This window comes from Stenella coeruleoalba, assembly GCF_951394435.1.
Source record: "Stenella coeruleoalba genome assembly, contig: scaffold_117, whole genome shotgun sequence".
Classification (NCBI taxonomy): Eukaryota; Metazoa; Chordata; class Mammalia; order Artiodactyla; family Delphinidae; genus Stenella; species Stenella coeruleoalba.
Window position 1 is genome coordinate 986,514 of NW_027646244.1, and position 27,813 is coordinate 1,014,326.

General features: G+C 44.5%; 1 long non-coding RNA gene across 1 annotated transcript; it reads right to left on the reverse strand.

The window, feature by feature from the left end:
* Positions 1-4,285: 4,285 nt before the first annotated feature.
* On the reverse strand, positions 4,286-27,554 carry LOC307181243. The gene is made up of 3 exons (XR_013826218.1): positions 27,495-27,554; positions 15,892-15,977; positions 4,286-4,374 (listed from the first exon to the last, which is right to left on the reverse strand). It is a non-coding gene; the product is annotated as an uncharacterized lncRNA (long non-coding RNA).
* Positions 27,555-27,813: the final 259 nt, after the last annotated feature.

A 27,813-nucleotide genomic window follows, 5' to 3' on the forward strand; every position in this document is an offset into this window, starting at 1 on the left:
GAGAGACAAGTCCTAGGTGTTCAGACAGGCACATGTCACTCTAATTTCCAATCAGGAAGACGAATTGACCAAAGGCTAGGGTTGCCCATGGAAACAGTATAGGGCTTGAGGAAATCCCGCTGCTTTGTGGCCAGTTCCCATAAACACGAGTTGAACAATGGAACTCAGGGGCAGTAAAATTCACAAAACTGCAGAGTTGAAAATATCCATCACTGAAAAATGTCTTGAGGAAAGTCAGAGAAAAGGACTTGTAAGCAAGGGAGAATGGCAGGAAAGGGATTTGAGGAGGTAGAAAGGACTCGCCATTAAGCACAAGAAAAGGAGCTGAACATTGCCAACATTGCAGTTGGCCAAAAAGGGTGTATGCGTTCTTTTCTGTATATATTCAAGAAAAGGGCATACACTTTTTTAGCCAACCAAACAGGTGGGCACTGGAAGTCAATACCACAAAAGATATCACTTCGCATCAGTCAGAAGAGCCATCCTCATAAAGCGTAAACAACAGAAATGCAGGACAGGGCAACGAGAAGAGGGAGCCCTGTGAGACTTATAGTGGAAATGTATATTGCCAACGGCCATTCTGGAGAAGTGTATTGTGTTTACTAAAGCATCTACAAAATGAGCTACAGAGCATAGGGCACTTGCACTCATGGGCGTATATCTTGGGAAAAACAAAAATCGAGAGGACACAGGCACCCCAATGTTTACCCCCTCTCTGTTTAAAAGATCCTCGACTAGGATATAACTTAAATGTCTCTGGAGGGAAAAAATGGATAGAGATGTGGTACTTAGGTAGAGTGGAATATTATTCAGCCTGGAAATCAATGAAATATGGCCAGTTGTAACAACTCCGGAGGAGTTACGTATGATCATTCTAAGTGACAGAATTCAAAAAGAAAAAGACACATATCATAAGATATCACTTAAAGGTGGAATCCAAAATGGCTACACATGAAATAAATTACAAAACAAAAACATAGTCAAATATGTAGAAAACACGCATAAGGCTGCTAAACGGGAAAGGTGGGGAGGGGTGAGGCATCATCCAGGAGGTTGAAATTAGCAAAGATACCATTCCAAATACCAAACTGATAATCAACAAGGCCTACACGGTAGCTAAAAGAACTGCACTCAGCACACTCAAGTCACCGGAAAAGAATATATACGACTGGTAAGAATCTGAAAAAGAATTTATTGATGTCTCTCTGTACGCGAATCAAGTGGATGTACAGCAGCAAGAAACAGAGCTTTGAAAATCAGCTGTAACCAATATAGTAATAAATTGAAAAAAATAAACGACAGAGAGACAGAGAAAACCTCTTACAACTTTTCCTCAGGGACGGTGATGCAACATGGATTGAACACATCTAGACCCACAGCAGGATGAGACATAAGGCTGGAAACTGTTTGCGCTAAGAGAAATGTGAGGTTGGGTGAGGAAATGCACACCCTTTAAAGTAATACTACCTGGTACCCATTCAATGGGTCCCAAATCTGCAGGTTCAAGGGATCTTCCTACAGCTAAAACATGCATGGAAAACCCAGAGGACTGTACACCATATGATCGGGAGATGTGTCTAAAATGCACCTCATTTATCCTCTCCTGGTGCTCCTGTTCACCATTCCAGCCACGCTACTTAGAATCTCCCCACTTGGAGAATCAGCACATTTAAACTTCTGTTTCACACATTTTGCAAATTGTGAGGAGGATGAACGGGAAGAGGGGGAACCAATGAGAGAAGAGTTGTAGGGGTTTGGACGGGCACATATCACTCTAATTTCCCATTAAGAATAAGAATTAAAGAAAGGCTCAGCCTGCCTCGCCGGAGCCAAAATAGGGCCTGAAGCAATCCTGCGGGTTTGAGGCCAGCTCACAAAAGAGCAACTTAAAAAATGGAGCTCAGGGTCACTGCAATTCACAAACCTGCAGAGTTATAAATGAAAACTAACGTCCAAAAATATGTTGAGGTAAGGCAAAGAAGAGGATCTGAATGCAAGACAGAATTGCAAGAAACAGATTTCAAGAGATAGATTGGACTCGTCTTTAACGCACATGAAAAGCGGCAGAATTTCGACAATGATGCAGTTGGCCCAAAAGGGCGTATGCGTTTTTTCCTGATTATATCCAGGAAAAAACGCATACGCACTTTATGGGCAACGAAGCAAGCAAGCAATGCAAATGTGCACAACAAAGAAGTCTCACTTCCCACCGGTCAAAAGGGCCATCCTAAAAAATTGTAAAAACCAGAAATGCAGGACAGGCCATGGAGAACAGGGAGCCTTTATACGCTGATGGGCAGTGTGTGAACTGCCGAGAGCCACTCTGGAGAAGTGTATGGTGGTTCCTAAATCATCTAAAAAACAGAGCTACAGAGCATAGGACACTTCCAATCATGGGAGTATATCTAGGGAAGTCTAAAAATCAACAAGACACAAGCACACCACAGTTTAGGGCTACTCTGTTTACAAGAACCTCAACTTCAGTACACCTTAAATATCCCAGGAAAGAGAACAATAGATAAAGAAGATGTGGTACTTATGTACAATGGAATATCTCTTCACCATGAAATCAATGTAATAAGGCTAGTAGAAGGATAAAGAGTGGATTTAGGTCCGATAATACTACTTGAAATAAGTCAAACAGAAAAAGAAACATATCATAAGATATCACTTATAGAGGGAGGGTAAATATGGCTGCACAAGAAATGAATTACAGAACAGAACAGTGTCTCACATTTAGAAAACACACTTATGTCAGCTTAAGGGGAAAGGAGAGGTGGGGTGATGCATAAAACCAGAGTTTGAAATTAGCACAGATACCGTTCAATAAACCAAATAGGTATTAGACAAGATCTACACCTTGCTCAATGAACTGGCCTCAACACACCCTATACACCGCAGAGAAATATATCTGAGGAATAAGAATCTTAAAACCCATGTATTGATATATCTCCATAAGGGAATCAAGTGTGTGCAGAGCGGCACAAACACAGCAGTGAAAATGAGCTAAACCCCATTATAGAAATAAATTTTAAAAACAAAACGCTGAAACAATGAAAGAGAGAAAAATTCTTACAAAATTCGCTCAGGGGCTGTGATGCAACCTGGATTGACCACATATAAACCCACAGCTGGATAAGACATAAGGCTGGACACTTGGGGCTGACAGGATTGGTGAGCTTTGGTGAGCAACTGCCGAAAGTTTAATGCAATACTTCATGCTACTCAGTCCAAGGGTCCCAACACTCCAGGTTGAAGGGAATCTTCCTACAGCTAAACCATGCTTGGGAAACCCAACGACTGGTATACCATATGATCGGGAAAGGTTTCTAAAACGCACCTCATTTTTCCTCTCCTGGGGCTCCGGATCGACTTTCCAGCCGCTTTACTAACAACATCCCCACATGGAGTCAATGCCTTTAAGTTCTGGTATCGCACAGTCTGCAGTTAGTGCAGAGGATGAATGGGAATAGGAGGAACCAGTGAGAAACTAGCCGTAGCGGTTTCAATGGGCACATGTCACTCTAATATCACATCAGTAAGAAGAAGTAACCAAAGGCACAGCAAGGTGCCCCAGAAGAAAAATAGGGCTTCAAGGAATCCTGTGGTTACGGGGCAAGACCACAAAAATAAGAGCTAAAAAATGGAGCTAAGGGCCACTGCAATTCAAAAACCTGCAGAGTTATAAAGGCCAACTATTTTCAAAAAATATATTGAGGTAAGGCTATGAAGAGGCATTGAAAGCAAGGCAGAATTGCAGGAAACTGATTTCAGGAGGTAGACAGGAATTGCATTGAAAACATATGAAGAGAGTCAGAACCTCGACAATGATGCACTTGGCCAAAAAGGGCGTATGCGTTTTTTCCTGAATATATTCAGGAAAAAACGCATACGCCCTTTTTGGCCAACCAAGCAAGCTTGCAAAGGAAATCTGCACTACAATGAAGTCTCACTTCCACCTGGTCAAAAGGGCCATCTGAAAAAAGTGTAGAATCCATAAAGGCACTACAGGCCATGGAGAACTGGGAGCCTTCTTATGCTGATGGGCGGGATGTAAATTGCCAACAGCCACTCTGGAGAAGTGTATGGTGTTTCCTGAAACATCTAAAAAACAAAGCAACAGAGCCTAGGGCACTTCCACTTATGGTCCTATAGCTTAGGGAAATTAAAATCAAAAAGACACAGCCACCCCAAAGTTTGGGACGCCTCTGTTTACAAGAACCTCGTTTACGGTACAAGTTCAATATCGCAGAAAGTGAAAAATGGATAAAGAAGTTGTGGTACTTACGTACAATGCAATATCACTCAGCAATGAAATCTATGTGATCAGGCCCGTAGCAGCATAATGAGTGGATTCCGGTATGATGATTCGAACTGAAATAAGTCACACAGAAAAGAAACATCATAAGGTATCACTAATACACAGAATGTGAACTCGGCTACACATGAACTGAATTACAAAACAGAACAAGGTCTCAAGTTTAGAAAACCAAATTATGCTTTCTTAAGGGGGAAGGTGAGTTGGGGTGCTGCATAAAACCAGAGTTTGAAATTAACACAGATAAAGTTCCTTAAGCCAAATATGGAATAGACAAGAGCTACTCCTTGCTCAACGAAATGGACTCAACACCCCATATTAAACGCCTAAGAATATACCTGACTAGTAAGAATCTTAAAACGTATGGATGGCTATGTCTGAAAAAGAATTAAGCGTGTGTACAGGGGCATAAACACAGCTGTGACAGGATTGGAGAGGTTCAGCGAGCAAACGAAGACCCTTTGAAGTCATATTGCATGGTACCCATTCCACGGGTCTCAACTCTCCAGGTTTAAGGTATTCTTCCTTCAGCTAAAACATGCATGTGGAACCCAGAGTATGATCAACCATGTGATCGGGAGACGTGTTCAAATATGTCTCAGTTTTCGTACCCTGGTACTCGGGTGCAACATTCCAGACGCATTACTAACACTCTCCCGACTTGGAGAGTCAGTCCCTTTAACCTCCTGTTTGGCCCAGTTTGCAATTTCTGCGGAAGATGAACAGGAATAGCGAGAACCAATGAGAGACTAGCTGGAGGTGTCTGGACGGGCAAATTTAACTCTCATTTCCCACCAGGAAGAGGAAATAACCAAAGGCTCAGCGTGCCGTACCGGAACCAGATTAGGGCCTGAAGCCATCCTGCGGTGTTGCGGCCAGCTCACAAGAAAGCGAGTTGAAGAAAGGAGCTCAGGGGCACTGTAATTCACAAACCTGCAGAGTTATAAATGACAGCTATCGTCCAAAAATAGACTGAAGTAAGGCTGCCAAGAGGACTTGAAAGCGGGGCAGAATTGCAGGAAACCGATTTCAGGAGGTAGACTGGAATTGCATTGAAAGCATAGGAAAAGAGGCAGAACGTCCACAATGATGCACTTGGCCAAAAAGGGCGTATGCGTTTTTTCCTGAATATATTCAGGAAAAAACGCATACGCCCTTTTTGGCCAACCAAGCAAGCTTGCAAAGGAAATCTGCACTACAATGAAGTCTCACTTCCCCCCGGTCAAAAGGGCCATCTGAAAAAAGTGTAAAATCCAGAAAGGCAGGACAGGCCATGGAGAACTGGGAGCCTTGTTATGCTGATGGGCGGGATGTAAATTGCCAACAGACACTCGGGAGAAGTGTATGGTGTTTCCTGAAACATCTAGAAAACAAAGCAACAGAGCCTAGGGCACTTCCACTTATGGTCCTATAGCTTAGGGAAATTAATATCAAAAAGACACAGCAACCCCAAAATTTGGGACGGCTCTTTTTACAGAAATCTCTTCTACGGCACAAGTTAAATATCCCAGAGAGCAAATAATGGATAAAGAAGTTGCGGTACTTATGTACAACAGAATACCACTCAGCAATGAAATCTATGTCACCAGGCCCGTACCAGCATAATGAGTGGATTGAGGCACGATGATTCTAAGTGAAATAAGTCACACAGAAAAAGAAACATCATAAGGTATCACTAATACACGGAATGTGAACTTGGCTACACAGGAACTGAATTACAAAACAGAACAGGGTCTCAAGTTTAGAAAACCAACTTATGCCTGCTTAAGGGGGAAGGTGAGTTGGGGTGCTGCATAAAAGCAGAGTTTGAAATTAGCACAGATACCGTTCCATAAGCCAAATATGTAATAGACAAGAGCTACCCCTTGCTCAACGAAATGGATTCAACAATGAGGTATCACCTCACACCTGGTAGAATAGGCATCATTGAAAATCTACAAACAAAAAATGCTGGAAAGGGTGTGGAGAAAAGGAACCCTCTTCCACTATTGTTGGGAATATAAATTGATACAGTCATTATGGAGAACAATATGGAATTTCTTAAGAAACTAACAATAGAATTACCATATGATACAGCAATCCCAGTACTGGACATATACCCAGACAAAACCATAAATCAAAAAGAGTCATTCACCGCAATGTTCATTGCATCACTATTTACAATATCGAGGTAATGGAAGCAACCTAAATGCCCACAGACAGACGAATGCATAAAGCTGTGGTACATATATAAAATGGAATATTACTAAGCCATGAAAAGGAATGAAATTGGGTCATTTGTAGAGACGTCGATGGATCTAGAGACTGTCATACAGAGTGAAGTAAGTCAGAAAGAGAAAAACAAATCTTGTATATTCATGCATATATGTGGAACCTAGAAAAACTGTACAGGTTAACCACTTTGCAAGGCATAAATAGAGCAACAGATGTAGACAACAAACGTATGGACAACAAGGGGGGAAAGCTGTTGGGGGGGTGGTGGTGGGAGGAGTTGAGAGACTGGGATTGGCATGTATACATTTATATGTATAAAATAGATAACCAATAAGAACCTGCTGTATAAAAATATAAAATAAAATTCAAAATTAAAAAGAAATAAAATTTAAAAAATAAAACAGAAAAAACAATTATTCACTGCACATACATGTATTTATATGAATAAATTATTTCCATGCTTATATCTGTAAATACAAAAAAGAGGAATAAAATCTACCTTGAACCAAAAACGAAAAAGAGAAAAAAAACACAGAACCCACCAGTTACACAGAGGAAAACCGTATCAGGGCACTTGCTCCAGTTGTAAACAATTCTGAAGTTGGTCAGTGGTGGGGAATCGTCTCCCATTCAGCCAGCAGCCCCCACGCAACAAGCGTCCTCATTGCAAAGCTGGGGCACCGTGCCGAGGCATCTGTGAGTAAACGTGAGCTGAGCCCCAGGCCAGTTGCTGCTGAACTATTCCCACCCGTCCCAGGTAAAACACCTGAATATATACAAGGACTTGAAAGCCTAGAGGAAGGGCCATAGAGCCACACGAGTGACAGCATGCCGGCCGACTTGGTGCCTGCAGGCCAGCCAGGATGGTCCTGGCCCTGGGTGCTCTTCTGGAAGATTTCCATTTCCCTGCCTGAGATACCCGTCCTGTCCCTGCCCCCACTGCTTTTTTCCTTCCTCACCTCTGCCCAGGGAGAAATTCCAGCAGCAGGTATGGGTGACACATCCTCTTCTTTAGCAGGTGGCAGCCTGGCAACTGCTGCAGAAAGTCCAGCAGAGCCCCACTCACACTGGGCCACCCACAAAGCCGTGGCCTCTCACTCCCTCCCACCAGCCCAGCCCCGAGACTGCTGACAGGGCAGAGAAAATGGCGTCAGGCACGGCTGCAGGGGCTCTTGCTGCCTGGAGTGGTATTTATATTGATCTCAACCCAGGCACACCTGGGGAGGGCTGGCCGGCACGGTAAGGCTGCCCAGGTCAGCCAATCATCACCCCTCAGGGGCTCACAGTTGCAGAAAATGGAACTTGCTGAACCGGCCAGGTCCAAGGAACAGGTGTGGGCTCCTGAGAGTCAGGATAGACAAGGGGCTGCAGCTTTGGCTTGTTTTCTAATCATTTTATCTGGCCCATGAGTGGGAGACAACTTCAAGAAAACCCTCTCCTAATGAGAGGAACCCAGGAGTCAGGGAGAGGAGGGGTGGGTGGTGGTTGGAGACAGAGGCCTGGTGCTCCGGGTGCAGTGGAAGTCTCTGGAAGACCAGGTGGAGGGAGGCCTCACGGAGTGATGCCCAGGGTCACAGACCTGTCGCAGCTGCTGTTTGTTAGTTCAAGTCCTGCTCTGAGGTGCTCTGTGTCAGCTCTGAGCGACAGGTGAGCTGGGGGTGCTCTGCAATGAGGGCTATGTGCACGGTTCCTGTGTGCCCAGCCCTGCCACGGTACCTGCAAGGGTAGCTCTGTATCCTGGGAGGGGCCTGACCACGAGAGCCCCGTGGGCTGGGGTGGGGGTGGGGTACCTGCCCAGGTGAGCTCCATATTCTGGGATTGGTCTGACCACGAGAGCCCCATGGGCTGCTGGGGACCTGGTAAAGGATGTCAGGACAGTCAGTGAAGCCACCGAGGATATACCTCCAGTTGCTCCTAATTCCTACACCCTGCTGGTCATTCTACCAACCACCAGGACATGGTATTCTGTATTAGTCTTCAATGATGCCTTCTTTTGTATTCCATTAGTCCCAGAGTCACAAGAAATTTTGGCTTGTGAGTGGCAGGACTCAACATACAACTAAAACAATACTTCCGGGCCGTCTGGCCCCAAGGGTGCAAAAATTCCCACACCATCTTTGGGGAAAGCTTAGCTAAAGACCTAAAAGTTCTACCTCTGGAAAAGGAAACCCTCCTTCAATATGCAGACGACATTCTGATCACCAGCCCTACTAAGGAGGCCTCTGAACTACCAAGCCAATAAAGGATAGAAGTTGTCCAAGAAAAAGCTCAAATATCACAGACTGCGGTGACCTGCCTGGGCTTCATTCTCACAGAAGGTCAGAGAAGCCCATCCCAGGAAAGGGAAGAAACCATTTTCAGCCTTACCCCTTTCTAAAACTAGAAGACAGCTTAGGGGTTCCTGGGGAGGCCAGGGTTTGCTGCTTCTGGATCCCTAGCTACAGTCTACTAGCTGGGCCTCTATATGAAACACTGAAAGGAAAAGATGATGATCCTTTTGAATAGAATCCAGAAGTGGCCTTTCAAGAATGGAAAGAGCAGTCAATTCAGACCCTTGCCCTGGAACTCCCTAATTTAGCTAAACCCTTTGACCTTTACATTCCCGGTGAAAGGTGAATCGCCATTGGAGAATTAGTGCAAAAACTGGGACCACTTGAAATGGAACAATGCAAGAATGCCATCCAGGTAGGATAAACTACGGTCACTAAGGGGCTTGGCCCACTGCCACATCTGGCCAAGATACTGGCGGTATCTAAAAACCTGGAAATCAGCAGCCCAAAAGGCCACCTCCCTCCTAAGGGAAAAGGACCCCACGTGGTGATCCTAACCACCAACCATGCCCTGAAGTTGCAGGGTTCGCTCCGTGGGCACACCGACCTCGAGTGAGGAGGCCCTCCAACTCCAACATCCAGAGAGATAACCGGGGGCAACAGGGCACCATGACGACTCGTGTGAACATCACTTGACCTGGAGTTTCTCTCATAAAACAACAAGAGTGTGTCCCAAAAGAGTAGACTACTGCTTGCAGGACTTACTGCACCCAGAGGGGAGCTAATAATCTTGGCGGGGGAACAGTATACCACACTGTCACCATAGAAAAGCCTACAGACACCGTGATGATGGTGGCCAATAAGACCGGCTGGACTCCTGTTTACTTCAAAAGGCTGTTGACTCAGTAGCCATCATGGTCCTTGATCACCACTGACCCTGGACTGTCTGGGAGTTGAGCGGGCAGGGCTCTGACACCTGGTGCTGTTTGTACGTTAATTCAGGGGCCTAATTGAAGAAAGCACAGACTACTGGTCAGAGCATCTAGGCTGGCAGAGACGGTCAGCCTAAGGTGGCCGAACAAATGTGGGGCGGGGTGAAACCGGCCCCCACAGCGTCTCTGCACATCTCTTTCCTGGACCCTTAAAGGTCATTAGAATCTATAACACTTCCAATGCTGGTGCTCAGGTGGACGAGCAGGGAGGCAGGGGTCCTGGGGACAATCAACGTCACCGGGAGGCTGCTGGGGAGAAGCTCTGACCCTCGCCCCAGGGTATGAGGGCTCCCAACTCAGCACTCAGCAGTTACAGAAGAAGGGTCTGCACCCTCAGCACTCCAAGAATGAGGAACGGGACAAAAGGCAGAGGAGGGGTTTGTCCCCAGCAAAGCCCATTAAAAATCCCTGGGAGATAAAAATAGAATCTGGGCAATAAAGTCAAGTCTAACCTTTTTTATCCTTTGTGCTTTGTCTAATTTCACGTGCTCCTAGGGTCCCGCATGCAGAGGTTCCACACCCGGCACTTCAGACCAGATTTCCTAGTGCAGAATGGCTGGGTCGACACCTCAGCTCCTGGGGCCCAGTGCAGACTCCACGATATAGAGCCTGAGCTACAGCCAACCCGGCCCTCGAGAGCTCCGCCGCCTCCCTCCCTCCCACTGACTCTGACAGGATCTCTACACAGCAGCCCAGCCCACAGCCCACGGGGTAGTGCATGCTCTCACCTCTCCATTCTCTGATCAAAATATAAAGTTTCCTTTGCTTGTGAACCAAACTCAGTCTCGATCTGTTGGCCCCAATGACACTGGGCAGGGGGACACTTGTTGGGGTCCACTCTGGAGGATCAGTAACAGAAATTGAGACTATTGTAACCTCAATGAACAGATGTGTGAGCCAAACTGTAGTTAACATAGAACAGTGTATAAGGCTCGGGTAAAATAAGATGTTTTTAACACTTCCATTTGATATTTCCATCACTTTTTATAAGCAAGTTCAGTGAAAAGGTTTGTCTTATTTGTCAGGTCAATATTAGAGAAACGAAGTGATTTCTTTCCAAGGATGTACATCTAATAATCTTGGTTAAACCTTCAATCTTGTTTTAAATGCTTTTCCATTGAAAATGATACCTCTCTTTCAGCTCCCCCATTTCTGAGAAGTATAAAATCTTATAATTTATTATTACCAAAGGGGAAAGGTGGGAGGAGGGATAAATTAACAGTTTGGAATGAACACATACACACTGCTATGTATAAAATAGATCATCAACAAGGAACTACTGTATAGCACAGGGAACTACACTCAACATTTTGCAATAACCTATAAGGGGAAATAATCTGAAAAAGAATAGATATTTTTATTGACATCATCTATCAATGACAGTTAAAGTGTAGCCTAAGGGAAGCTGGTGGTGAGTGCTTCTGACCCTGAAGACTTCAATCATCTAAAGTTTGGACTCTGCCTACTTCCCAAGGCCCTTAATGAACATATGTGTAGCTGTAGCTTAAAAAATTCCCCAGTTTGGGTTTCGGGGAGACACTGATTTTGAAAAAGCCCTGGTGTTCTCCTTACATGAATGGGACTCTTCCTACTGCTAAAACATGTCTGTCACACCCAGAGGATGGTATACCGTCTGATCGGGAAGAGTTTGGAAAAGGCATCTCATCTCCTCATCTCCTGGTGCTCGGGTTCACCCCTCCAGCGTCTTTACTAACAGTCTCCCCACTTGGAGATGTCAGCACTGTCAACATCCTGTTGCGTACAGTTTGGAATTTGTCCAGAGGATGAAGCGGAAGGATGAGGAACAAAGAGAGACAAGTCCTAGGTGTTCAGACAGGCACATGTCACTCTAATTTCCAATCAGGAAGACGAATTGACCAAAGGCTAGGGTTGCCCATGGAAACAGTATAGGGCTTGAGGAAATCCCGCTGCTTTGTGGCCAGTTCCCATAAACACGAGTTGAACAATGGAACTCAGGGGCAGTAAAATTCACAAAACTGCAGAGTTGAAAATATCCATCACTGAAAAATGTCTTGAGGAAAGTCAGAGAAAAGGACTTGTAAGCAAGGGAGAATGGCAGGAAAGGGATTTGAGGAGGTAGAAAGGACTCGCCATTAAGCACAAGAAAAGGAGCTGAACATTGCCAACATTGCAGTTGGCCAAAAAGGGTGTATGCGTTCTTTTCTGTATATATTCAAGAAAAGGGCATACACTTTTTTAGCCAACCAAACAGGTGGGCACTGGAAGTCAATACTACAAAAGATATCACTTCACATCAGTCAGAAGAGCCATCCTCATAAAGCGTAAACAACAGAAATGCAGGACAGGGCAACGAGAAGAGGGAGCCCTGTGAGACTTATAGTGGAAATGTATATTGCCAACGGCCATTCTGGAGAAGTGTATTGTGTTTACTAAAGCATCTAAAAAATGAGCTACAGAGCATAGGGCACTTACACTCATGGGCGTATATCTTGGGAAAAACAAAAATCGAGAGGACACAGGCACCCCAATGTTTACCCCCTCTCTGTTTAAAAGATCCTCGACTAGGATATAACTTAAATGTCTCTGGAGGGAAAAAATGGATAGAGATGTGGTACTTAGGTAGAGTGGAATATTATTCAGCCTGGAAATCAATGAAATATGGCCAGTTGTAACAACTCCGGAGGAGTTACGTATGATCATTCTAAGTGACAGAATTCAAAAAGAAAAAGACACATATCATAAGATATCACTTAAAGGTGGAATCCAAAATGGCTACACATGAAATAAATTACAAAACAAAAACATAGTCAAATATGTAGAAAACACGCATAAGGCTGCTAAACGGGAAAGGTGGGGAGGGGTGAGGCATCATCCAGGAGGTTGAAATTAGCAAAGATACCATTCCAAATACCAAACTGATAATCAACAAGGCCTACACGGTAGCTAAAAGAACTGCACTCAGCACACTCAAGTCACCGGAAAAGAATATATACGACTGGTAAGAATCTGAAAAAGAATTTATTGATGTCTCTCTGTACGCGAATCAAGTGGATGTACAGCAGCAAGAAACAGAGCTTTGAAAATCAGCTGTAACCAATATAGTAATAAATTGAAAAAAATAAACGACAGAGAGACAGAGAAAACCTCTTACAACTTTTCCTCAGGGACGGTGATGCAACATGGATTGAACACATCTAGACCCACAGCAGGATGAGACATAAGGCTGGAAACTGTTTGCGCTAAGAGAAATGTGAGGTTGGGTGAGGAAATGCACACCCTTTAAAGTAATACTACCTGGTACCCATTCAATGGGTCCCAAATCTGCAGGTTCAAGGGATCTTCCTACAGCTAAAACATGCATGGAAAACCCAGAGGACTGTACACCATATGATCGGGAGATGTGTCTAAAATGCACCTCATTTATCCTCTCCTGGTGCTCCTGTTCACCATTCCAGCCACGCTACTTAGAATCTCCCCACTTGGAGAATCAGCACATTTAAACTTCTGTTTCACACATTTTGCAAATTGTGAGGAGGATGAACGGGAAGAGGGGGAACCAATGAGAGAAGAGTTGTAGGGGTTTGGACGGGCACATATCACTCTAATTTCCCATTAAGAATAAGAATTAAAGAAAGGCTCAGCCTGCCTCGCCGGAGCCAAAATAGGGCCTGAAGCAATCCTGCGGGTTTGAGGCCAGCTCACAAAAGAGCAACTTAAAAAATGGAGCTCAGGGTCACTGCAATTCACAAACCTGCAGAGTTATAAATGAAAACTAACGTCCAAAAATATGTTGAGGTAAGGCAAAGAAGAGGATCTGAATGCAAGACAGAATTGCAAGAAACAGATTTCAAGAGATAGATTGGACTCGTCTTTAACGCACATGAAAAGCGGCAGAATTTCGACAATGATGCAGTTGGCCCAAAAGGGCGTATGCGTTTTTTCCTGATTATATCCAGGAAAAAACGCATACGCACTTTATGGGCAACGAAGCAAGCAAGCAATGCAAATGTGCACAACAAAGAAGTCTCACTTCCCACCGGTCAAAAGGGCCATCCTAAAAAATTGTAAAAACCAGAAATGCAGGACAGGCCATGGAGAACAGGGAGCCTTTATACGCTGATGGGCAGTGTGTGAACTGCCGAGAGCCACTCTGGAGAAGTGTATGGTGGTTCCTAAATCATCTAAAAAACAGAGCTACAGAGCATAGGACACTTCCAATCATGGGAGTATATCTAGGGAAGTCTAAAAATCAACAAGACACAAGCACACCACAGTTTAGGGCTACTCTGTTTACAAGAACCTCAACTTCAGTACACCTTAAATATCCCAGGAAAGAGAACAATAGATAAAGAAGATGTGGTACTTATGTACAATGGAATATCTCTTCACCATGAAATCAATGTAATAAGGCTAGTAGAAGGATAAAGAGTGGATTTAGGTCCGATAATACTACTTGAAATAAGTCAAACAGAAAAAGAAACATATCATAAGATATCACTTATAGAGGGAGGGTAAATATGGCTGCACAAGAAATGAATTACAGAACAGAACAGTGTCTCACATTTAGAAAACACACTTATGTCAGCTTAAGGGGAAAGGAGAGGTGGGGTGATGCATAAAACCAGAGTTTGAAATTAGCACAGATACCGTTCAATAAACCAAATAGGTATTAGACAAGATCTACACCTTGCTCAATGAACTGGCCTCAACACACCCTATACACCGCAGAGAAATATATCTGAGGAATAAGAATCTTAAAACCCATGTATTGATATATCTCCATAAGGGAATCAAGTGTGTGCAGAGCGGCACAAACACAGCAGTGAAAATGAGCTAAACCCCATTATAGAAATAAATTTTAAAAACAAAACGCTGAAACAATGAAAGAGAGAAAAATTCTTACAAAATTCGCTCAGGGGCTGTGATGCAACCTGGATTGACCACATATAAACCCACAGCTGGATAAGACATAAGGCTGGACACTTGGGGCTGACAGGATTGGTGAGCTTTGGTGAGCAACTGCCGAAAGTTTAATGCAATACTTCATGCTACTCAGTCCAAGGGTCCCAACACTCCAGGTTGAAGGGAATCTTCCTACAGCTAAACCATGCTTGGGAAACCCAACGACTGGTATACCATATGATCGGGAAAGGTTTCTAAAACGCACCTCATTTTTCCTCTCCTGGGGCTCCGGATCGACTTTCCAGCCGCTTTACTAACAACATCCCCACATGGAGTCAATGCCTTTAAGTTCTGGTATCGCACAGTCTGCAGTTAGTGCAGAGGATGAATGGGAATAGGAGGAACCAGTGAGAAACTAGCCGTAGCGGTTTCAATGGGCACATGTCACTCTAATATCACATCAGTAAGAAGAAGTAACCAAAGGCACAGCAAGGTGCCCCAGAAGAAAAATAGGGCTTCAAGGAATCCTGTGGTTACGGGGCAAGACCACAAAAATAAGAGCTAAAAAATGGAGCTAAGGGCCACTGCAATTCAAAAACCTGCAGAGTTATAAAGGCCAACTATTTTCAAAAAATATATTGAGGTAAGGCTATGAAGAGGCATTGAAAGCAAGGCAGAATTGCAGGAAACTGATTTCAGGAGGTAGACAGGAATTGCATTGAAAACATATGAAGAGAGTCAGAACCTCGACAATGATGCACTTGGCCAAAAAGGGCGTATGCGTTTTTTCCTGAATATATTCAGGAAAAAACGCATACGCCCTTTTTGGCCAACCAAGCAAGCTTGCAAAGGAAATCTGCACTACAATGAAGTCTCACTTCCACCTGGTCAAAAGGGCCATCTGAAAAAAGTGTAGAATCCATAAAGGCACTACAGGCCATGGAGAACTGGGAGCCTTCTTATGCTGATGGGCGGGATGTAAATTGCCAACAGCCACTCTGGAGAAGTGTATGGTGTTTCCTGAAACATCTAAAAAACAAAGCAACAGAGCCTAGGGCACTTCCACTTATGGTCCTATAGCTTAGGGAAATTAAAATCAAAAAGACACAGCCACCCCAAAGTTTGGGACGCCTCTGTTTACAAGAACCTCGTTTACGGTACAAGTTCAATATCGCAGAAAGTGAAAAATGGATAAAGAAGTTGTGGTACTTACGTACAATGCAATATCACTCAGCAATGAAATCTATGTGATCAGGCCCGTAGCAGCATAATGAGTGGATTCCGGTATGATGATTCGAACTGAAATAAGTCACACAGAAAAGAAACATCATAAGGTATCACTAATACACAGAATGTGAACTCGGCTACACATGAACTGAATTACAAAACAGAACAAGGTCTCAAGTTTAGAAAACCAAATTATGCTTTCTTAAGGGGGAAGGTGAGTTGGGGTGCTGCATAAAACCAGAGTTTGAAATTAACACAGATAAAGTTCCTTAAGCCAAATATGGAATAGACAAGAGCTACTCCTTGCTCAACGAAATGGACTCAACACCCCATATTAAACGCCTAAGAATATACCTGACTAGTAAGAATCTTAAAACGTATGGATGGCTATGTCTGAAAAAGAATTAAGCGTGTGTACAGGGGCATAAACACAGCTGTGACAGGATTGGAGAGGTTCAGCGAGCAAACGAAGACCCTTTGAAGTCATATTGCATGGTACCCATTCCACGGGTCTCAACTCTCCAGGTTTAAGGTATTCTTCCTTCAGCTAAAACATGCATGTGGAACCCAGAGTATGATCAACCATGTGATCGGGAGACGTGTTCAAATATGTCTCAGTTTTCGTACCCTGGTACTCGGGTGCAACATTCCAGACGCATTACTAACACTCTCCCGACTTGGAGAGTCAGTCCCTTTAACCTCCTGTTTGGCCCAGTTTGCAATTTCTGCGGAAGATGAACAGGAATAGCGAGAACCAATGAGAGACTAGCTGGAGGTGTCTGGACGGGCAAATTTAACTCTCATTTCCCACCAGGAAGAGGAAATAACCAAAGGCTCAGCGTGCCGTACCGGAACCAGATTAGGGCCTGAAGCCATCCTGCGGTGTTGCGGCCAGCTCACAAGAAAGCGAGTTGAAGAAAGGAGCTCAGGGGCACTGTAATTCACAAACCTGCAGAGTTATAAATGACAGCTATCGTCCAAAAATAGACTGAAGTAAGGCTGCCAAGAGGACTTGAAAGCGGGGCAGAATTGCAGGAAACCGATTTCAGGAGGTAGACTGGAATTGCATTGAAAGCATAGGAAAAGAGGCAGAACGTCCACAATGATGCACTTGGCCAAAAAGGGCGTATGCGTTTTTTCCTGAATATATTCAGGAAAAAACGCATACGCCCTTTTTGGCCAACCAAGCAAGCTTGCAAAGGAAATCTGCACTACAATGAAGTCTCACTTCCCCCCGGTCAAAAGGGCCATCTGAAAAAAGTGTAAAATCCAGAAAGGCAGGACAGGCCATGGAGAACTGGGAGCCTTGTTATGCTGATGGGCGGGATGTAAATTGCCAACAGACACTCGGGAGAAGTGTATGGTGTTTCCTGAAACATCTAGAAAACAAAGCAACAGAGCCTAGGGCACTTCCACTTATGGTCCTATAGCTTAGGGAAATTAATATCAAAAAGACACAGCAACCCCAAAATTTGGGACGGCTCTTTTTACAGAAATCTCTTCTACGGCACAAGTTAAATATCCCAGAGAGCAAATAATGGATAAAGAAGTTGCGGTACTTATGTACAACAGAATACCACTCAGCAATGAAATCTATGTCACCAGGCCCGTACCAGCATAATGAGTGGATTGAGGCACGATGATTCTAAGTGAAATAAGTCACACAGAAAAAGAAACATCATAAGGTATCACTAATACACGGAATGTGAACTTGGCTACACAGGAACTGAATTACAAAACAGAACAGGGTCTCAAGTTTAGAAAACCAACTTATGCCTGCTTAAGGGGGAAGGTGAGTTGGGGTGCTGCATAAAAGCAGAGTTTGAAATTAGCACAGATACCGTTCCATAAGCCAAATATGTAATAGACAAGAGCTACCCCTTGCTCAACGAAATGGATTCAACAATGAGGTATCACCTCACACCTGGTAGAATAGGCATCATTGAAAATCTACAAACAAAAAATGCTGGAAAGGGTGTGGAGAAAAGGAACCCTCTTCCACTATTGTTGGGAATATAAATTGATACAGTCATTATGGAGAACAATATGGAATTTCTTAAGAAACTAACAATAGAATTACCATATGATACAGCAATCCCAGTACTGGACATATACCCAGACAAAACCATAAATCAAAAAGAGTCATTCACCGCAATGTTCATTGCATCACTATTTACAATATCGAGGTAATGGAAGCAACCTAAATGCCCACAGACAGACGAATGCATAAAGCTGTGGTACATATATAAAATGGAATATTACTAAGCCATGAAAAGGAATGAAATTGGGTCATTTGTAGAGACGTCGATGGATCTAGAGACTGTCATACAGAGTGAAGTAAGTCAGAAAGAGAAAAACAAATCTTGTATATTCATGCATATATGTGGAACCTAGAAAAACTGTACAGGTTAACCACTTTGCAAGGCATAAATAGAGCAACAGATGTAGACAACAAACGTATGGACAACAAGGGGGGAAAGCTGTTGGGGGGGTGGTGGTGGGAGGAGTTGAGAGACTGGGATTGGCATGTATACATTTATATGTATAAAATAGATAACCAATAAGAACCTGCTGTATAAAAATATAAAATAAAATTCAAAATTAAAAAGAAATAAAATTTAAAAAATAAAACAGAAAAAACAATTATTCCCTGCACATACATGTATTTATATGAATAAATTATTTCCATGCTTATATCTGTAAATACAAAAAAGAGGAATAAAATCTACCTTGAACCAAAAACGAAAAAGAGAAAAAAAACACAGAACCCACCAGTTACACAGAGGAAAACCGTATCAGGGCACTTGCTCCAGTTGTAAACAATTCTGAAGTTGGTCAGTGGTGGGGAATCGTCTCCCATTCAGCCAGCAGCCCCCACGCAACAAGCGTCCTCATTGCAAAGCTGGGGCACCGTGCCGAGGCATCTGTGAGTAAACGTGAGCTGAGCCCCAGGCCAGTTGCTGCTGAACTATTCCCACCCGTCCCAGGTAAAACACCTGAATATATACAAGGACTTGAAAGCCTAGAGGAAGGGCCATAGAGCCACACGAGTGACAGCATGCCGGCCGACTTGGTGCCTGCAGGCCAGCCAGGATGGTCCTGGCCCTGGGTGCTCTTCTGGAAGATTTCCATTTCCCTGCCTGAGATACCCGTCCTGTCCCTGCCCCCACTGCTTTTTTCCTTCCTCACCTCTGCCCAGGGAGAAATTCCAGCAGCAGGTATGGGTGACACATCCTCTTCTTTAGCAGGTGGCAGCCTGGCAACTGCTGCAGAAAGTCCAGCAGAGCCCCACTCACACTGGGCCACCCACAAAGCCGTGGCCTCTCACTCCCTCCCACCAGCCCAGCCCCGAGACTGCTGACAGGGCAGAGAAAATGGCGTCAGGCACGGCTGCAGGGGCTCTTGCTGCCTGGAGTGGTATTTATATTGATCTCAACCCAGGCACACCTGGGGAGGGCTGGCCGGCACGGTAAGGCTGCCCAGGTCAGCCAATCATCACCCCTCAGGGGCTCACAGTTGCAGAAAATGGAACTTGCTGAACCGGCCAGGTCCAAGGAACAGGTGTGGGCTCCTGAGAGTCAGGATAGACAAGGGGCTGCAGCTTTGGCTTGTTTTCTAATCATTTTATCTGGCCCATGAGTGGGAGACAACTTCAAGAAAACCCTCTCCTAATGAGAGGAACCCAGGAGTCAGGGAGAGGAGGGGTGGGTGGTGGTTGGAGACAGAGGCCTGGTGCCCCGGGTGCAGTGGAAGTCTCTGGAAGACCAGGTGGAGGGAGGCCTCACGGAGTGATGCCCAGGGTCACAGACCTGTCGCAGCTGCTGTTTGTTAGTTCAAGTCCTGCTCTGAGGTGCTCTGTGTCAGCTCTGAGCGACAGGTGAGCTGGGGGTGCTCTGCAATGAGGGCTATGTGCACGGTTCCTGTGTGCCCAGCCCTGCCACGGTACCTGCAAGGGTAGCTCTGTATCCTGGGAGGGGCCTGACCACGAGAGCCCCGTGGGCTGGGGTGGGGGTGGGGTACCTGCCCAGGTGAGCTCCATATTCTGGGATTGGTCTGACCACGAGAGCCCCATGGGCTGCTGGGGACCTGGTAAAGGATGTCAGGACAGTCAGTGAAGCCACCGAGGATATACCTCCAGTTGCTCCTAATTCCTACACCCTGCTGGTCATTCTACCAACCACCAGGACATGGTATTCTGTATTAGTCTTCAATGATGCCTTCTTTTGTATTCCATTAGTCCCAGAGTCACAAGAAATTTTGGCTTGTGAGTGGCAGGACTCAACATACAACTAAAACAATACTTCCGGGCCGTCTGGCCCCAAGGGTGCAAAAATTCCCACACCATCTTTGGGGAAAGCTTAGCTAAAGACCTAAAAGTTCTACCTCTGGAAAAGGAAACCCTCCTTCAATATGCAGACGACATTCTGATCACCAGCCCTACTAAGGAGGCCTCTGAACTACCAAGCCAATAAAGGATAGAAGTTGTCCAAGAAAAAGCTCAAATATCACAGACTGCGGTGACCTGCCTGGGCTTCATTCTCACAGAAGGTCAGAGAAGCCCATCCCAGGAAAGGGAAGAAACCATTTTCAGCCTTACCCCTTTCTAAAACTAGAAGACAGCTTAGGGGTTCCTGGGGAGGCCAGGGTTTGCTGCTTCTGGATCCCTAGCTACAGTCTACTAGCTGGGCCTCTATATGAAACACTGAAAGGAAAAGATGATGATCCTTTTGAATAGAATCCAGAAGTGGCCTTTCAAGAATGGAAAGAGCAGTCAATTCAGACCCTTGCCCTGGAACTCCCTAATTTAGCTAAACCCTTTGACCTTTACATTCCCGGTGAAAGGTGAATCGCCATTGGAGAATTAGTGCAAAAACTGGGACCACTTGAAATGGAACAATGCAAGAATGCCATCCAGGTAGGATAAACTACGGTCACTAAGGGGCTTGGCCCACTGCCACATCTGGCCAAGATACTGGCGGTATCTAAAAACCTGGAAATCAGCAGCCCAAAAGGCCACCTCCCTCCTAAGGGAAAAGGACCCCACGTGGTGATCCTAACCACCAACCATGCCCTGAAGTTGCAGGGTTCGCTCCGTGGGCACACCGACCTCGAGTGAGGAGGCCCTCCAACTCCAACATCCAGAGAGATAACCGGGGGCAACAGGGCACCATGACGACTCGTGTGAACATCACTTGACCTGGAGTTTCTCTCATAAAACAACAAGAGTGTGTCCCAAAAGAGTAGACTACTGCTTGCAGGACTTACTGCACCCAGAGGGGAGCTAATAATCTTGGCGGGGGAACAGTATACCACACTGTCACCATAGAAAAGCCTACAGACACCGTGATGATGGTGGCCAATAAGACCGGCTGGACTCCTGTTTACTTCAAAAGGCTGTTGACTCAGTAGCCATCATGGTCCTTGATCACCACTGACCCTGGACTGTCTGGGAGTTGAGCGGGCAGGGCTCTGACACCTGGTGCTGTTTGTACGTTAATTCAGGGGCCTAATTGAAGAAAGCACAGACTACTGGTCAGAGCATCTAGGCTGGCAGAGACGGTCAGCCTAAGGTGGCCGAACAAATGTGGGGCGGGGTGAAACCGGCCCCCACAGCGTCTCTGCACATCTCTTTCCTGGACCCTTAAAGGTCATTAGAATCTATAACACTTCCAATGCTGGTGCTCAGGTGGACGAGCAGGGAGGCAGGGGTCCTGGGGACAATCAACGTCACCGGGAGGCTGCTGGGGAGAAGCTCTGACCCTCGCCCCAGGGTATGAGGGCTCCCAACTCAGCACTCAGCAGTTACAGAAGAAGGGTCTGCACCCTCAGCACTCCAAGAATGAGGAACGGGACAAAAGGCAGAGGTGGGGTTTGTCCCCAGCAAAGCCCATTAAAAATCCCTGGGAGATAAAAATAGAATCTGGGCAATAAAGTCAAGTCTAACCTTTTTTATCCTTTGTGCTTTGTCTAATTTCACGTGCTCCTAGGGTCCCGCATGCAGAGGTTCCACACCCGGCACTTCAGACCAGATTTCCTAGTGCAGAATGGCTGGGTCGACACCTCAGCTCCTGGGGCCCAGTGCAGACTCCACGATATAGAGCCTGAGCTACAGCCAACCCGGCCCTCGAGAGCTCCGCCGCCTCCCTCCCTCCCACTGACTCTGACAGGATCTCTACACAGCAGCCCAGCCCACAGCCCACGGGGTAGTGCATGCTCTCACCTCTCCATTCTCTGATCAAAATATAAAGTTTCCTTTGCTTGTGAACCAAACTCAGTCTCGATCTGTTGGCCCCAATGACACTGGGCAGGGGGACACTTGTTGGGGTCCACTCTGGAGGATCAGTAACAGAAATTGAGACTATTGTAACCTCAATGAACAGATGTGTGAGCCAAACTGTAGTTAACATAGAACAGTGTATAAGGCTCGGGTAAAATAAGATGTTTTTAACACTTCCATTTGATATTTCCATCACTTTTTATAAGCAAGTTCAGTGAAAAGGTTTGTCTTATTTGTCAGGTCAATATTAGAGAAACGAAGTGATTTCTTTCCAAGGATGTACATCTAATAATCTTGGTTAAACCTTCAATCTTGTTTTAAATGCTTTTCCATTGAAAATGATACCTCTCTTTCAGCTCCCCCATTTCTGAGAAGTATAAAATCTTATAATTTATTATTACCAAAGGGGAAAGGTGGGAGGAGGGATAAATTAACAGTTTGGAATGAACACATACACACTGCTATGTATAAAATAGATCATCAACAAGGAACTACTGTATAGCACAGGGAACTACACTCAACATTTTGCAATAACCTATAAGGGGAAATAATCTGAAAAAGAATAGATATTTTTATTGACATCATCTATCAATGACAGTTAAAGTGTAGCCTAAGGGAAGCTGGTGGTGAGTGCTTCTGACCCTGAAGACTTCAATCATCTAAAGTTTGGACTCTGCCTACTTCCCAAGGCCCTTAATGAACATATGTGTAGCTGTAGCTTAAAAAATTCCCCAGTTTGGGTTTCGGGGAGACACTGATTTTGAAAAAGCCCTGGTGTTCTCCTTACATGAATGGGACTCTTCCTACTGCTAAAACATGTCTGTCACACCCAGAGGATGGTATACCGTCTGATCGGGAAGAGTGTGGAAAAGGCATCTCATCTCCTCATCTCCTGGTGCTCGGGTTCACCCCTCCAGCGTCTTTACTAACAGTCTCCCCACTTGGAGATGTCAGCACTGTCAACATCCTGTTGCGTACAGTTTGGAATTTGTCCAGAGGATGAAGCGGAAGGATGAGGAACAAAGAGAGACAAGTCCTAGGTGTTCAGACAGGCACATGTCACTCTAATTTCCAATCAGGAAGACGAATTGACCAAAGGCTAGGGTTGCCCATGGAAACAGTATAGGGCTTGAGGAAATCCCGCTGCTTTGTGGCCAGTTCCCATAAACACGAGTTGAACAATGGAACTCAGGGGCAGTAAAATTCACAAAACTGCAGAGTTGAAAATATCCATCACTGAAAAATGTCTTGAGGAAAGTCAGAGAAAAGGACTTGTAAGCAAGGGAGAATGGCAGGAAAGGGATTTGAGGAGGTAGAAAGGACTCGCCATTAAGCACAAGAAAAGGAGCTGAACATTGCCAACATTGCAGTTGGCCAAAAAGGGTGTATGCGTTCTTTTCTGTATATATTCAAGAAAAGGGCATACACTTTTTTAGCCAACCAAACAGGTGGGCACTGGAAGTCAATACTACAAAAGATATCACTTCACATCAGTCAGAAGAGCCATCCTCATAAAGCGTAAACAACAGAAATGCAGGACAGGGCAACGAGAAGAGGGAGCCCTGTGAGACTTATAGTGGAAATGTATATTGCCAACGGCCATTCTGGAGAAGTGTATTGTGTTTACTAAAGCATCTAAAAAATGAGCTACAGAGCATAGGGCACTTACACTCATGGGCGTATATCTTGGGAAAAACAAAAATCGAGAGGACACAGGCACCCCAATGTTTACCCCCTCTCTGTTTAAAAGATCCTCGACTAGGATATAACTTAAATGTCTCTGGAGGGAAAAAATGGATAGAGATGTGGTACTTAGGTAGAGTGGAATATTATTCAGCCTGGAAATCAATGAAATATGGCCAGTTGTAACAACTCCGGAGGAGTTACGTATGATCATTCTAAGTGACAGAATTCAAAAAGAAAAAGACACATATCATAAGATATCACTTAAAGGTGGAATCCAAAATGGCTACACATGAAATAAATTACAAAACAAAAACATAGTCAAATATGTAGAAAACACGCATAAGGCTGCTAAACGGGAAAGGTGGGGAGGGGTGAGGCATCATCCAGGAGGTTGAAATTAGCAAAGATACCATTCCAAATACCAAACTGATAATCAACAAGGCCTACACGGTAGCTAAAAGAACTGCACTCAGCACACTCAAGTCACCGGAAAAGAATATATACGACTGGTAAGAATCTGAAAAAGAATTTATTGATGTCTCTCTGTACGCGAATCAAGTGGATGTACAGCAGCAAGAAACAGAGCTTTGAAAATCAGCTGTAACCAATATAGTAATAAATTGAAAAAAATAAACGACAGAGAGACAGAGAAAACCTCTTACAACTTTTCCTCAGGGACGGTGATGCAACATGGATTGAACACATCTAGACCCACAGCAGGATGAGACATAAGGCTGGAAACTGTTTGCGCTAAGAGAAATGTGAGGTTGGGTGAGGAAATGCACACCCTTTAAAGTAATACTACCTGGTACCCATTCAATGGGTCCCAAATCTGCAGGTTCAAGGGATCTTCCTACAGCTAAAACATGCATGGAAAACCCAGAGGACTGTACACCATATGATCGGGAGATGTGTCTAAAATGCACCTCATTTATCCTCTCCTGGTGCTCCTGTTCACCATTCCAGCCACGCTACTTAGAATCTCCCCACTTGGAGAATCAGCACATTTAAACTTCTGTTTCACACATTTTGCAAATTGTGAGGAGGATGAACGGGAAGAGGGGGAACCAATGAGAGAAGAGTTGTAGGGGTTTGGACGGGCACATATCACTCTAATTTCCCATTAAGAATAAGAATTAAAGAAAGGCTCAGCCTGCCTCGCCGGAGCCAAAATAGGGCCTGAAGCAATCCTGCGGGTTTGAGGCCAGCTCACAAAAGAGCAACTTAAAAAATGGAGCTCAGGGTCACTGCAATTCACAAACCTGCAGAGTTATAAATGAAAACTAACGTCCAAAAATATGTTGAGGTAAGGCAAAGAAGAGGATCTGAATGCAAGACAGAATTGCAAGAAACAGATTTCAAGAGATAGATTGGACTCGTCTTTAACGCACATGAAAAGCGGCAGAATTTCGACAATGATGCAGTTGGCCCAAAAGGGCGTATGCGTTTTTTCCTGATTATATCCAGGAAAAAACGCATACGCACTTTATGGGCAACGAAGCAAGCAAGCAATGCAAATGTGCACAACAAAGAAGTCTCACTTCCCACCGGTCAAAAGGGCCATCCTAAAAAATTGTAAAAACCAGAAATGCAGGACAGGCCATGGAGAACAGGGAGCCTTTATACGCTGATGGGCAGTGTGTGAACTGCCGAGAGCCACTCTGGAGAAGTGTATGGTGGTTCCTAAATCATCTAAAAAACAGAGCTACAGAGCATAGGACACTTCCAATCATGGGAGTATATCTAGGGAAGTCTAAAAATCAACAAGACACAAGCACACCACAGTTTAGGGCTACTCTGTTTACAAGAACCTCAACTTCAGTACACCTTAAATATCCCAGGAAAGAGAACAATAGATAAAGAAGATGTGGTACTTATGTACAATGGAATATCTCTTCACCATGAAATCAATGTAATAAGGCTAGTAGAAGGATAAAGAGTGGATTTAGGTCCGATAATACTACTTGAAATAAGTCAAACAGAAAAAGAAACATATCATAAGATATCACTTATAGAGGGAGGGTAAATATGGCTGCACAAGAAATGAATTACAGAACAGAACAGTGTCTCACATTTAGAAAACACACTTATGTCAGCTTAAGGGGAAAGGAGAGGTGGGGTGATGCATAAAACCAGAGTTTGAAATTAGCACAGATACCGTTCAATAAACCAAATAGGTATTAGACAAGATCTACACCTTGCTCAATGAACTGGCCTCAACACACCCTATACACCGCAGAGAAATATATCTGAGGAATAAGAATCTTAAAACCCATGTATTGATATATCTCCATAAGGGAATCAAGTGTGTGCAGAGCGGCACAAACACAGCAGTGAAAATGAGCTAAACCCCATTATAGAAATAAATTTTAAAAACAAAACGCTGAAACAATGAAAGAGAGAAAAATTCTTACAAAATTCGCTCAGGGGCTGTGATGCAACCTGGATTGACCACATATAAACCCACAGCTGGATAAGACATAAGGCTGGACACTTGGGGCTGACAGGATTGGTGAGCTTTGGTGAGCAACTGCCGAAAGTTTAATGCAATACTTCATGCTACTCAGTCCAAGGGTCCCAACACTCCAGGTTGAAGGGAATCTTCCTACAGCTAAACCATGCTTGGGAAACCCAACGACTGGTATACCATATGATCGGGAAAGGTTTCTAAAACGCACCTCATTTTTCCTCTCCTGGGGCTCCGGATCGACTTTCCAGCCGCTTTACTAACAACATCCCCACATGGAGTCAATGCCTTTAAGTTCTGGTATCGCACAGTCTGCAGTTAGTGCAGAGGATGAATGGGAATAGGAGGAACCAGTGAGAAACTAGCCGTAGCGGTTTCAATGGGCACATGTCACTCTAATATCACATCAGTAAGAAGAAGTAACCAAAGGCACAGCAAGGTGCCCCAGAAGAAAAATAGGGCTTCAAGGAATCCTGTGGTTACGGGGCAAGACCACAAAAATAAGAGCTAAAAAATGGAGCTAAGGGCCACTGCAATTCAAAAACCTGCAGAGTTATAAAGGCCAACTATTTTCAAAAAATATATTGAGGTAAGGCTATGAAGAGGCATTGAAAGCAAGGCAGAATTGCAGGAAACTGATTTCAGGAGGTAGACAGGAATTGCATTGAAAACATATGAAGAGAGTCAGAACCTCGACAATGATGCACTTGGCCAAAAAGGGCGTATGCGTTTTTTCCTGAATATATTCAGGAAAAAACGCATACGCCCTTTTTGGCCAACCAAGCAAGCTTGCAAAGGAAATCTGCACTACAATGAAGTCTCACTTCCACCTGGTCAAAAGGGCCATCTGAAAAAAGTGTAGAATCCATAAAGGCACTACAGGCCATGGAGAACTGGGAGCCTTCTTATGCTGATGGGCGGGATGTAAATTGCCAACAGCCACTCTGGAGAAGTGTATGGTGTTTCCTGAAACATCTAAAAAACAAAGCAACAGAGCCTAGGGCACTTCCACTTATGGTCCTATAGCTTAGGGAAATTAAAATCAAAAAGACACAGCCACCCCAAAGTTTGGGACGCCTCTGTTTACAAGAACCTCGTTTACGGTACAAGTTCAATATCGCAGAAAGTGAAAAATGGATAAAGAAGTTGTGGTACTTACGTACAATGCAATATCACTCAGCAATGAAATCTATGTGATCAGGCCCGTAGCAGCATAATGAGTGGATTCCGGTATGATGATTCGAACTGAAATAAGTCACACAGAAAAGAAACATCATAAGGTATCACTAATACACAGAATGTGAACTCGGCTACACATGAACTGAATTACAAAACAGAACAAGGTCTCAAGTTTAGAAAACCAAATTATGCTTTCTTAAGGGGGAAGGTGAGTTGGGGTGCTGCATAAAACCAGAGTTTGAAATTAACACAGATAAAGTTCCTTAAGCCAAATATGGAATAGACAAGAGCTACTCCTT